The 11,004-nt window shown below is 40.9% G+C and overlaps 1 long non-coding RNA gene across 1 annotated transcript; it reads right to left on the minus strand.

Annotated features, from left to right (window-relative positions):
* Positions 1-487: 487 nt before the first annotated feature.
* LOC140725368 (uncharacterized) lies at positions 488-10,744 on the minus strand. Its single transcript, XR_012098331.1, has 2 exons — positions 10,508-10,744; positions 488-1,567 (listed from the first exon to the last, which is right to left on the minus strand). It is a non-coding gene; the product is annotated as an uncharacterized lncRNA (long non-coding RNA).
* Between the last annotated feature and the right edge of the window lie 260 nt (positions 10,745-11,004).

The raw sequence follows: 11,004 nt of genomic DNA on the forward strand, positions 1-11,004 counted from the left end.
ACAGCCACTCACTGGACTTTCTGTTTGTTTTCTGCACCATTCTTTGCAAACTCTAGAGACTAATGTGTGTGAAAATCCTAGGAGATCGGTAGTTTTTGAGATACTGTAAACAGACCAACTTGACCAGTACCAACAATCACTCTATGGTCAAGTTCTTCCTCATTCTGCTATTTGGTCTGACAACAAATGAACCTCTTGTCCGTGTCTGCATGCTTTTATGCATTGAGTTGCTGCCACAATCATTCTATGGTTAAACTTCCTCTCCATTGTAATGTTTGGCCTGAACAACAACTGAACACAACTTTTATGCATTGAGTTGCTGCCACATGATTAGCTGATTAGATACGTATTTGCATTAATGGGCAGGTGCTGAAGTGTATGTAATAAAATGGCCACTGAGTATTATTTGCATCATTCAGAAACATATACAGTGTACAGGTATAAATAGTTGCAATTGTTTCAAATGGACTCAAAAGAATAGACAAGGTTTTTGAATGCATTTTATTTTAAACTAAATTGTCGCATATATATAAAAAACAATTCTACCAAATTATTCATCTCACTCACAAATCAGAATGATAAATGCGTGTAGTTCACAGTAATGGGTGAGATAGCCAAGGATTAGATGGAGAAGTATTATTCAGGCCTCCTGAAGAGGAACTCAAACTTTCACTGTAATATTTTGTTCAAGGGGCAGGGCAGGTTGGAATCTGACAGGGTTCTGGTCATTGATCTAATGTACAGCCAATATCTCAGAACTAGCTGGAGGAAAGAATAATTAATGAGCATACATGGCTTATATCTGTTCACCTATGTCCCTTGGTTTGAGTTACAGATCAGAATATACTTTATAACTTTAGGTTTCTTTATGAAGCAAATTATACTATAAACTCAAATAATACTGTAAAATGAGTGAATGGTCTGCAACTATTTCCCTGAAGCTCTACACTAACTTGATTTTTGCAAGCACACATCCTATTTTTACAATATACCCTCCATTAATTTGTGAGAGTGTTTCCCCCATTGTTTGCTGTCAAATTGGTAGGTTTCATGGCCCGTTCTCTTCAACATTTACACTTCCTGTCCTTCTTTCTGAAAGTGTTTTGATCCACCTGTAGCATATGCTAATTTATTAAATGATAATTCACAGTCAAATATCATGAAATAACAGTAAATAATTATCATCAATCTAAGTCAATGACCCCTTCTTAAAAAATTTGATTTATATTTGCATGTGCAGCCCTCTCCTAATATTTTTCTCTCACAAATTAACATATCCAATAATGAAACCAGTCCAAAGCCAATTGGCTTTCACTGGATAAAATACTCCCTTGATCTGCCTGCTCCATATTCTGAACCTTTCTGAACTCTTCCAGGTTCTGAAGAAGAAATTGGTATTCTACTCACTAAATAGATAAACAATTCTCAGTCACATTTCATTGAGCTACAAAGTCTTCTTGGCTCGCCAGACTGCGACAAATGTCAGTCATCATCTTCCGCATCCGCTGTTTCCTGAGGTGACAGTCCACTAGCCTCCTCGATGGCAAAGTCATCATCTTCCGGATTTCTGAAGATAAAGGCAGCAGAGTTTAAAGCCATGTTCACAACCTTCTTCCACATAACAATAAAACAAGATGGACACAGACAGCCCAGCTCAATTATCCAATGAATTCTAATCCGTACTGAGTAAGTCACACCGAGGATAAACCAACACCCAAATAGAGTGAACGGAACATGTAATTACTATCCAATACCAAAAGCATGAAAATCCTAACTATAAAAGTATAAAACAGAATGTCACAGGAGACGGTCGTCAGGTTCCTCATGGCTGTACCTGCTGAGTCATTCTAATCCCACCCTCTAGTCCTGGGTCTTGACTTGTTGATTTAATGTCCGAGATCTATTTAAAGCGAGAAGAGATTCTGCCTTTACTGTCCTCTTAGGCAATGAATTTGAGAAGCCTATCACTCTCTGGGTGGAAACAATCTTTTTTCCTTTCCCCTCTGATCTTCCTGCCAATTGCTGGAAGTCTATGCCCCCTAGGCTTTGAACATTCAGCTAATGGAAATAGATCCTTATTATCTCCTGTACATAAGACCCTTAATTAACTCTCTCTTTCCGATTCCTCTGCTTCAAAGAAATCTACTTCCCTGACCTGGAAGCATTTTTATAACTCTCCTTTCCAATTTAATCTCATCTCCCCTGTAACCATTGCTCTCAATAATAAGTTTTGGATACTGTTGGGGTGGGGGGGGGGGTGTGTGGTGTGAGGGAGCTGCTCTCTGGCAGTGAGTTTGGCCTGTGGCTCAGGAGAGAAGAGAGGTGAAGAGGACTGCGGTAGTGATAGGAGATTCCACAGTTAGAGGAATAGAGTTGAGATTCTGTTGTTGGGATAAAGGTTGCCTCCCAGGTGCCAGGGTCAGGGATGTCTCAGATCAGGTTCACAGCATTCTGAAGGGTAAGGGTGAGCAACCAGAAGTCTTGGTACACATTGGCACCAATGACATAGGAAAGGCAAGGGGGTCCTGAAGAGAGATTTGAGGGAGTGAGGTAGAAAGCTTACTTTCAAAACTTTTAATTTGTTGTAAAAGTACAGATGGTAGCTAATAATATATTTCATTATATGATAAGGGTTTTTCCCCCTTTTTTTCTTGCTTTTCCTAACAGCTCTGACTTTGGTAGTGGGTTTGGATTTTTTTTCTGTATAACAAAATTATTATATTTCAATATTACAATTTAATTTAATTTTATGAATACAGGGTTTTGTGATTGTAACTGTATTTTTAATACAACGTATTTGGTTCTATTTTATTTCTTTTCTTTTGACTTACAACATATATCTTCTTGTACTCTGTATTCCTCTCTGCAGAAACTAATAAAAATATTGAAAGAGAAAGAGAAAGCTGAACAACAGAACCGCTAGGGTAGTAATCTCTGGATTGCATCCTGTGCCACGCGCCAGTGAGGGTAAAAAATGGAGCATCTGGCAGATAAATGTGTGGCTGAGGAACTGGTGCAGGGAGGAGGGGTTCAGATTACTAGATCATTGGATGGTATGACATGTACAAAAGGGATGGGTTACCCCTGCACCTGAGGGGAACAATATCCTTGTGGGCAGGTTTGCTAGAGCTGCAAGGAGGATTTAAACTAATTTGGCAGAGGGATTGGAAATTGAGTGGTAGGGCTGAGAATGGGGTTGTTGGTTTACAAACAGGGGCCGTGTGTAGTGAAAATGCTTGCCAAGACAGGCTGACCATAGGGCAGAACTGTAGTCAACAGGATGAGTTGCAATGTAAGAGGAATCAAAATCGAAAAGGGTGACTACAGGACTGAAGGTTTCATATTAGAATGCATGCAGTATACAGAATAAGGTAGATGAACATGTTAGAGATTGGCAGGTATGACAGTGTGGGCATCACAGAGTTGTGGCTGAAAGAAGATCATAGGTGGGAGTTTAACATCCAAGGATACACTTTATATCAAAAGGACAGGCAGGTAGGAAGACGGAGTGGGTCGGCTCTGTTGGTTAAAAAATCAAATCAAATCCTTAGAAAGAGGTAACATTGGATTAGAAGGTGTAGAATCCTTGTGAGTAGAGCTAAGAAAGTGCAAAGGTAAAAATACACTGATGGGAGTTACATACAGGCCTCCGAACAGTAGCAAAGATGTGGGCTACAAGTTACAACAGGAAATAGGAAATTCATGTCAAAAAGGGGATCTCAATATACAGGTAGATAGGGAAAATCAGGTTGGTACTGGATCCAAAGAGAGGGAAGTTGCAGAATGCCTACAAGATGGCTTTTTAGAGCAGTTTATGGTTGAGCCCACCAGGGAATCAGCTATTCTGGATTGGGTATTGTGTAATAAATTGGATTTGATGAAGGAGATTGAAGGAACACTTAGGAGACAGTGATCATAATGATAAAATTCACCCTGAAGTAGAAGAGAGAGAAAGTGAAATCAGATGTATCAGTATTACAGTGGAATAAAGGGAATTACAGAGGCATGAGTGAGGAACTAGCCAAAATTGATTGGAAGGGGACACTGGCAGGGAAGACGGCAGAGCTACAATGGCTGGAATTTCTGGCAGCAATTCGAAGGCACTGGACAGATACATCCCAAAGAAGTAGTTTTCAAAAGGCAGAATGATGGAACTGAGGCTGACAAGAGAAGTCAAAGCCAACATAAAAGCCAAAGGGAAAGTGTATAATAGAGCAAAAATAAGTGGGAAGTTGGAGGATTGGGAAACTTTCAAATACCAACAGAAGACAACTAAAAATGTCATAAAGAGGGAAAAGATGGAATACAAAGCTAAGATAGCCAATAATATTAAAGTGAATATCAAAAGATTTTTCAGATATATAAAGAGTAAAATAGAGGCATAATAGGTGTCAGACCACTGGAAAGTGATGCTGGAGGATAGTAATGTAGGACAAGGAAATGGCAGATGAACTGAATAAGTATTTTACATTAGTATGCACTGGGGAACACTGTAGCAGTATGCCGAAAGTTCGAGAGTGTCAGGGGGCAGAAGTGAGTGGCATTTACATTACTACAGAGAAGGTGCTTGAGAAACAAAGGTCAGAAGGTAGATAAATCACTGGGTTAGTTGGCCTACACCCCAGAGTTCTGAAAGAGTTGGCTGAAGAGATTACAGAGGCATTAGCAATGAACTTTCAAGTATCAATAGATTCTGAAAGACTGGTAAATTGGAAGGGAGAGGGGAAGAAGAAAGGAAATCATAGTCCAATTATTCTGACCTCAGTGGTTGTGAAGATGTTGGAGCTAATTGTTAAAGATGTGCATTCAGGGTATCTGGAGGCACATGACAAAATAATCTGCATTCAGCATGATTTACTTAAGGGAAAATTTTACTTGACAAACCTGTTGGAATTTTTTTAAGAAATAACAAGCAGGATAGACAAAGGAGAATCAGAGGATGTTGTGTACTTGGATTTTCAGAAGTCCTTTGACAAGGTGCCACACATGAGGCTTCTTAACAAGTTAACAGCCCATGGTATTACAGGAAAGACAGTAGCATGAATAGAATATTAGCTGATCGGCAGAAGGCAAAGAGTGGGAATAAAAGGAACCTTTTCTGGTTGGCTGCCAATGGTCCATAGGGATCTGTGTTGGGACTGCTTCGTTTTAAGTTTTATACCAATGATTTTGACGAAAGAATTGATGATTTTGTGGCCAAGGTTGCAGAAGACATGAAGACAGGTGGAGGGGTAGGTGGTGCTGAGGAAGCAGGAAGGCCGTAGATTGACTTGAACAGTTTAGGAGAATAGGCAAAGAAGTGGCAGATGGAATGTAGTGTCAGGAAGTGTATAATCATACAATATGTAGAAGAAATGAAAGCATAGACTATTTTCTAAATGGAGAGAAAATTTAAAAAATCCGAGGTGCTAAGGGACTTGGGAGTCCTCATGCAGGATTCCCTAAAGGTTAATTTTCAGGTTGAGTCTGTGGTGAGGAAGGCAAATGCAATGATAGCATTAATTTCAAGAGGACTAGAAAAATAAAAGCAAGGATGTAATGTTGATGCTTTATAAGGCATTGGTAGAGTCTCACTTGGAGTATTGCGAACAGTGTTGGCCCCTTATTCAGGAAAGGATGAGCTGGCATTGGAAAGCTTCGGAGGAGGTTCCTGAAAATGATTCCGGAAATGAAAGGGTTACTAGAGGTGGACTAATTGATGGCTCTGGGCCTGTACTCACTGGAATTGAGAAGAACAAGGAGGAGGAATATTATTGACATGTATCAGATGTTGAAAGGACTCAATAGAGTGGATGTGGAGAGGATGCGTCCTATGGTGGGGGAAGTCTAAGACCAAAGGACATGGCCTCAGAATAGAGGGATGTCCTTCAAGAACAGAGGTGAGGAGGAATTTTATTAGCCAGAGAGTGGTGAATCTGCAGAATTCATTGCTCCACAGGCCCCTGAGGAGGCCAGGTCATTGGGTATATTTAAGGCAGTTCTTGATTAGTCAGGGCATAAAGGCTCAGAGGGAAATGGATCAGCCATGATGAAATGGCAGAACAAACTCGATGGGCCAAATGGCCTAATTCAGCTCCTCTATCTTGTAAGTCTAAAGTGGTGACTAAAATGGTATGCAGTACTCAAGCTGTAGCCTAAATAGTGCTGTAAGCAGTTCCAGTATAATCTCTTTGTCCTTGTATCCTGTGCCTTGGCTAATAACGGAAGGCATCCTATATTCCTTAATGTCTTCTCCTGCTACCTTTAGCTCATTTTCAAAGGTCCCTCTGCTCCTCCATTCTAGTGTTTATTTGGCACATTTTCAGAAGTTATGAAATAATGGGGAGCAGCTAGAACCAGTTTTCAAACAAAAACTGTTCCCCATGTAAGGTACACTGGTACCTTAAAGCCAGCCATTGAGTGTAAGGTATTCTGATTCTCTACCATTGTAACTACTGAAGAAAAGACAATAATTAAATACTTGTGCTAATCAGTTCTAACTGAAACCATTATAAGACTGGGGAAGGTATTAAGTTGTCATTCCCTGTTAACACAACATTAAAGGCATATCCTTGCCGCTGAACACATAGTTCAGGACAGGTCTGTTTTGTCATTTAATATTCTGGTTGTTTGTATATTCAGGGAGCAATCCCTCAACTCTGTAACCAAATTCTGTGCACGGAACCTATTGGACCAGCCACCATTTCTGAAGATCCAGAGATTCTGTCAGGTCAGAGAGGATATGCTCCTGTTGTAAATAGGTAATTCTGCAAAGTTATCTTTCTGCATGAAAAATATTCAAATAGGTAATTACAGGCATTAAATCTTTTGTTGTCTATCTGTATAAAATGTGTAAACCATCACTGGACTGTTGAATGTCAGAGGGGAGAAATAGCTTCTGTAGATCTTCTTGCATTGAAGAAAGACATTTTACAACTTCCTGCCTCTGGTGTTTAGTCACGGTCACATTCCACATTATTCAAAATTCTGCTGCTTATTCTCTTGCCTTTTCGCACCTCCCTAAATGCATAACTGCCCACTTCCCCAACCCAACTGCCTGTATTTCCTTCTTCTCTGTGGAAAAGACTACAGTCGACGTTTCAGGCTGAGACCCTTCAGCAGGACCGGAGGAAAAAAAGATGAGGAGTAGATATAAAAGTTGGAGGGAGGGGAGGAAGAAACAGCAGGTGAAATTGGGAGGGGGGCGGGCTGAAGTAAAGAGCCGGGAAGTTGATTGAAGAAGAAGATACAGGACTGGAGAAGGGGGAATCTGAAGACTGAAGGCCATGGAAGGAAGAAAAGGGGGGAGGTAATGGGCAGGCAAGGAGGTAAGATGAGAGAGGGAAAAGGGGATGAGGGAATGGTGAAGGGGGGCATATACCAGAAGTTTGAGAAATCGATATTCATGCCATCAGGTTGGAGACTACCCAGACAGAGTATAAGGTGTTGTTCCTCCAACTCGATTGTGGCCTCATCGCGACAGTAGAGGAGACCATACATTGACGTATCGGGATGGGAAGGGGAAGTGGAAGAGACTGTGTATTGATATATCGGAATGGGAAGGGGGAAGCAGAATTAAAATGGGACCTTCAGCATTTTGTGTGTGTTGCTTGGATTTTCAGCATCTGCAGATTTTTTCTCGTTTTCTTGCTGTTTTGTGTTTTCTTCCGCAATATCAAAGTTCAAACTTCAGAGTTCAAAGTAAATTTGTTATCAAAGTACATACTCTACATGTCACCATATACATACAACCCTGACATTCGTTTTCTCATACAAATACAAGAAACATGACAGAAGCAATGAAATACTGCCCCCAACAGGACAAACAAAAAACGTGCAAAAGACAACAAACTGTGGAATGGCAGAGACAGAGAGAGAAAAATATTGATAACGTGAGATGAAGAGTACTTCAAAGTGAGTCCAATGGTTGTGGGAACTGTTCAATGATGGGGTGAGTGATGTTATCCCCTCCGCTTCAAGAGCCTGCTGGTTGAGAGGTAATAACTATTCCTGAACCTGGTGGTACACACAAAATGCTGGAGGAACTCAGCAGGCCAGACAGCATCTATGGAAAAGAGTACAGTCAATGTTTCGGGGTGAGACCCTTTGGCAAGAGTACGTCAGCTCTACTCTTCTCCATAGATACTGCCTGGCCTGCTGAGTCTCTCCTGCATATTGTGTGTGTTGCTCGTATTTCCAGCATTTGCAGATTTTCTTTTGTTTGTACCTGAACCTGGTGTTGTGGGTTCTGAGGCACCTGTATCTCTTTCCTGAAGGCAGCCACAAGAAGAGAGCATATCCTGGATGGTGGGGACCTTTGATGCTGGTTGCTGCTTTGCTGCGATAGTGCTCCGTGTAGATGTGCTCAATGGTGGGGAGCTTTACCCATCTTGGACTGGGCTGTATCCACTACTTTTTGTAGGCTTTTCTGTACATGGGCATTGGTGTTTCCATTCAGGGCCGTGATGCAGCCAGTTAATATACTTTCCACTACCCGTCTGTAGGAGTTTGTCAAAGTTTTAGATCACGTGCTGAATTTTTTCAAACTTTGAAGAAAGTAGAGGCATTGCTGTGCTTTCGTTGTAATAGAAGTGGTGCAGGACCCAGCACAGATCCTCTGAAATGATAACACCAAGAAATTTAAAGTTCCTGACTGTCTCCACCTCTGATTCCCTCAATGAGGACTGGCTCATGGACCTTCAGTTTCTTCCTCGTGAAGTCAATAATCAGCTCCATGGTCTTGCTGACGTTGAGTAAGACGTTGTTGTTGTGGCATCACTCAGCCAGATTTTCAGTCTCCCTCCTGTATAATGATTTGGCCTATGACTGTGGTGTCATCGGCAGACTTAAGAATGGCACTGGAGCTGTGCTTAGCCACGCAGTCATAAGTGTAAAGCAAGCAGAGCAGGGACTAAGCACACAGCCTTGTGGTGCACCTGTGCCGATGGAGGTTGTAGAGAAACTGTTGCCAATCCAAACTGATTGGTGTCTACAAGTGAGAAAATCGAGGATCCAATTGCACAGAGAGGACAAGGTCTTGAAGCTTATTGATTAGTTTTGAATGTTGATCTGTAGCCGATAAAGAGCATCCTGATGTATGCATCCTCATTGTCCAGATGATCCAGGGTTGAGGGTAGCACCAGTGAAATGGCTTCTGCTGTTGACTTGATGTGGCGGTAGGCAGATTGGAGTGGATTCCAGTCAGTTCTCAGGCAGGAGTTGATATGTTTCAACACCAACCCCTCAAAGCACTTCAACACAGTGGATGTAAGTGTTACCGAACAATAGTCATTGTTGCAGGTTTCCACGTTCTGCTTAGGCACCGATATAATCAAAGCCTGCAGCAAGCAGTGGGGTACTAGATGCTTTCTGTGGGCACACCCTCCTGGAGGATGCCCTCATGTCAGCCTCAGAGACTCAAATCACAGGGTCAATGGGAGCTGTGGGAATTTGTGAAGGTTCCTCCATGTTTAGATGGTCAAAGCCAACATTAAAGGCACGGGAATGTAACCTTTTTGTCAGCGACGTTGCTTGGCTTCACTTTGTAGGAGATGATAGCATTCAAGCCCTGCCACGGCTACTGAACGTTCTTCAGTGATCCAAGTCTGGTCGTGAGATGGTTCTTCGGAGATCATACCAGGATGTCTTGTATTTTACTTGGTCGCCAGACCTGACTACCACTGATCTGTCCTGCAGCAGTTCGCAGATCTCATGGTTCTTTCAGGGTTTCTGGTTGGGGAAGACTCTGTTACTATTCAACCACACAGCCAATTTTTGTATCATCTTCAGACCTCCTTACCATTCCCTCTCTCATATCAATATTTAAATCATTATATGCTTTACAGAAAGCAAGGGGCTGGGCATCAAATCCTGTGGAATGCCACTTGTAACAATCTTTCAGTCACAAAAAACACCCATCAACCATTTTGTTACTTCCTGCACATTGAGAGAATGCTAAATCTAATTTGTTGCTCTTCCCAGGATTCTTGGGCTTCTACTTTTTATTTTATTGTCTGCCAGATGAGGCCAATTCAAAATCTTGTTACAACCCAGGCAGACTACATCAAATGTACTGCTCCTTTTTATCACATCAGAAGAATAATAGAAGTGTGAATCTATTTTAAACAACAAATTAAAATCCAAATGCATAGCCGAATATTATCAGATAAAAATTAATTTCCATTTGTGAAGGCTAAATCCCAGTCAATGAAAACCTGCTGAATAATTTAAATAAAGACTTAACCTTAATTCAAGAGTCAATAAATTCCCAAACAATGAAACCGACGTCCAAACTTTGAAAAGTAAATATCACTGCAAAGCAAATAATAAAAGATAAATTTGATTCAATAAAGCTTAGATGCTATGAAATAAAAAGTGACATTCAATGCAGAGCACAGGCACTGTGCGGTCTAATTACCATAAACTGATAATTAGAACCATTTGAAATAAAATGTTTAATTTTTTTAAACTTATTCCTTGTCAGGCAAAATAACATTCCATTCTGAAGTGTGTTTTTATTTATTCTTACTTGTTATTTTCTGTCAGACATTCCATGGTGAGAGAGGCAAAGAGACAAAAATTGGAGAAAAATAGGATTAGTTATATATTTGATTAATGCGCACATTCCATATTCAGAAACATATAGGCAGAGACAACTGGAAAGACAGACAGACGTAGGCATAATAAACTCATCCAGATAAGGACGAGGCAGAAAAAAGACAAATGTACTTCACATACAAAAACAAAGACTTTCAAACCAACTGTGCAAGATGGATATTCAAGTGTAAATCTTTATAGAAACAAAATGGCTTATTTCATTGCAGGAATCATTTCAGCAGATGTGTGTGAAATCAGGTTTGTGGTTACGGTGAGGGAGAGGAGAAGGCACTCACTACTGGTAGGTAGGTTAACTATTTACAGGACCAGACAGACACTAAACATTCAGTAAACTCTTCCAGTAACACCCAGATGCAAATGCTTATCTGAAGCGTGTGCCCAGGTCCTCTCTTACTGCAGCACACTTTT

This window comes from Hemitrygon akajei, chromosome 3 (genome assembly GCF_048418815.1).
Source record: "Hemitrygon akajei chromosome 3, sHemAka1.3, whole genome shotgun sequence".
NCBI classification, from domain to species: Eukaryota; Metazoa; Chordata; class Chondrichthyes; order Myliobatiformes; family Dasyatidae; genus Hemitrygon; species Hemitrygon akajei.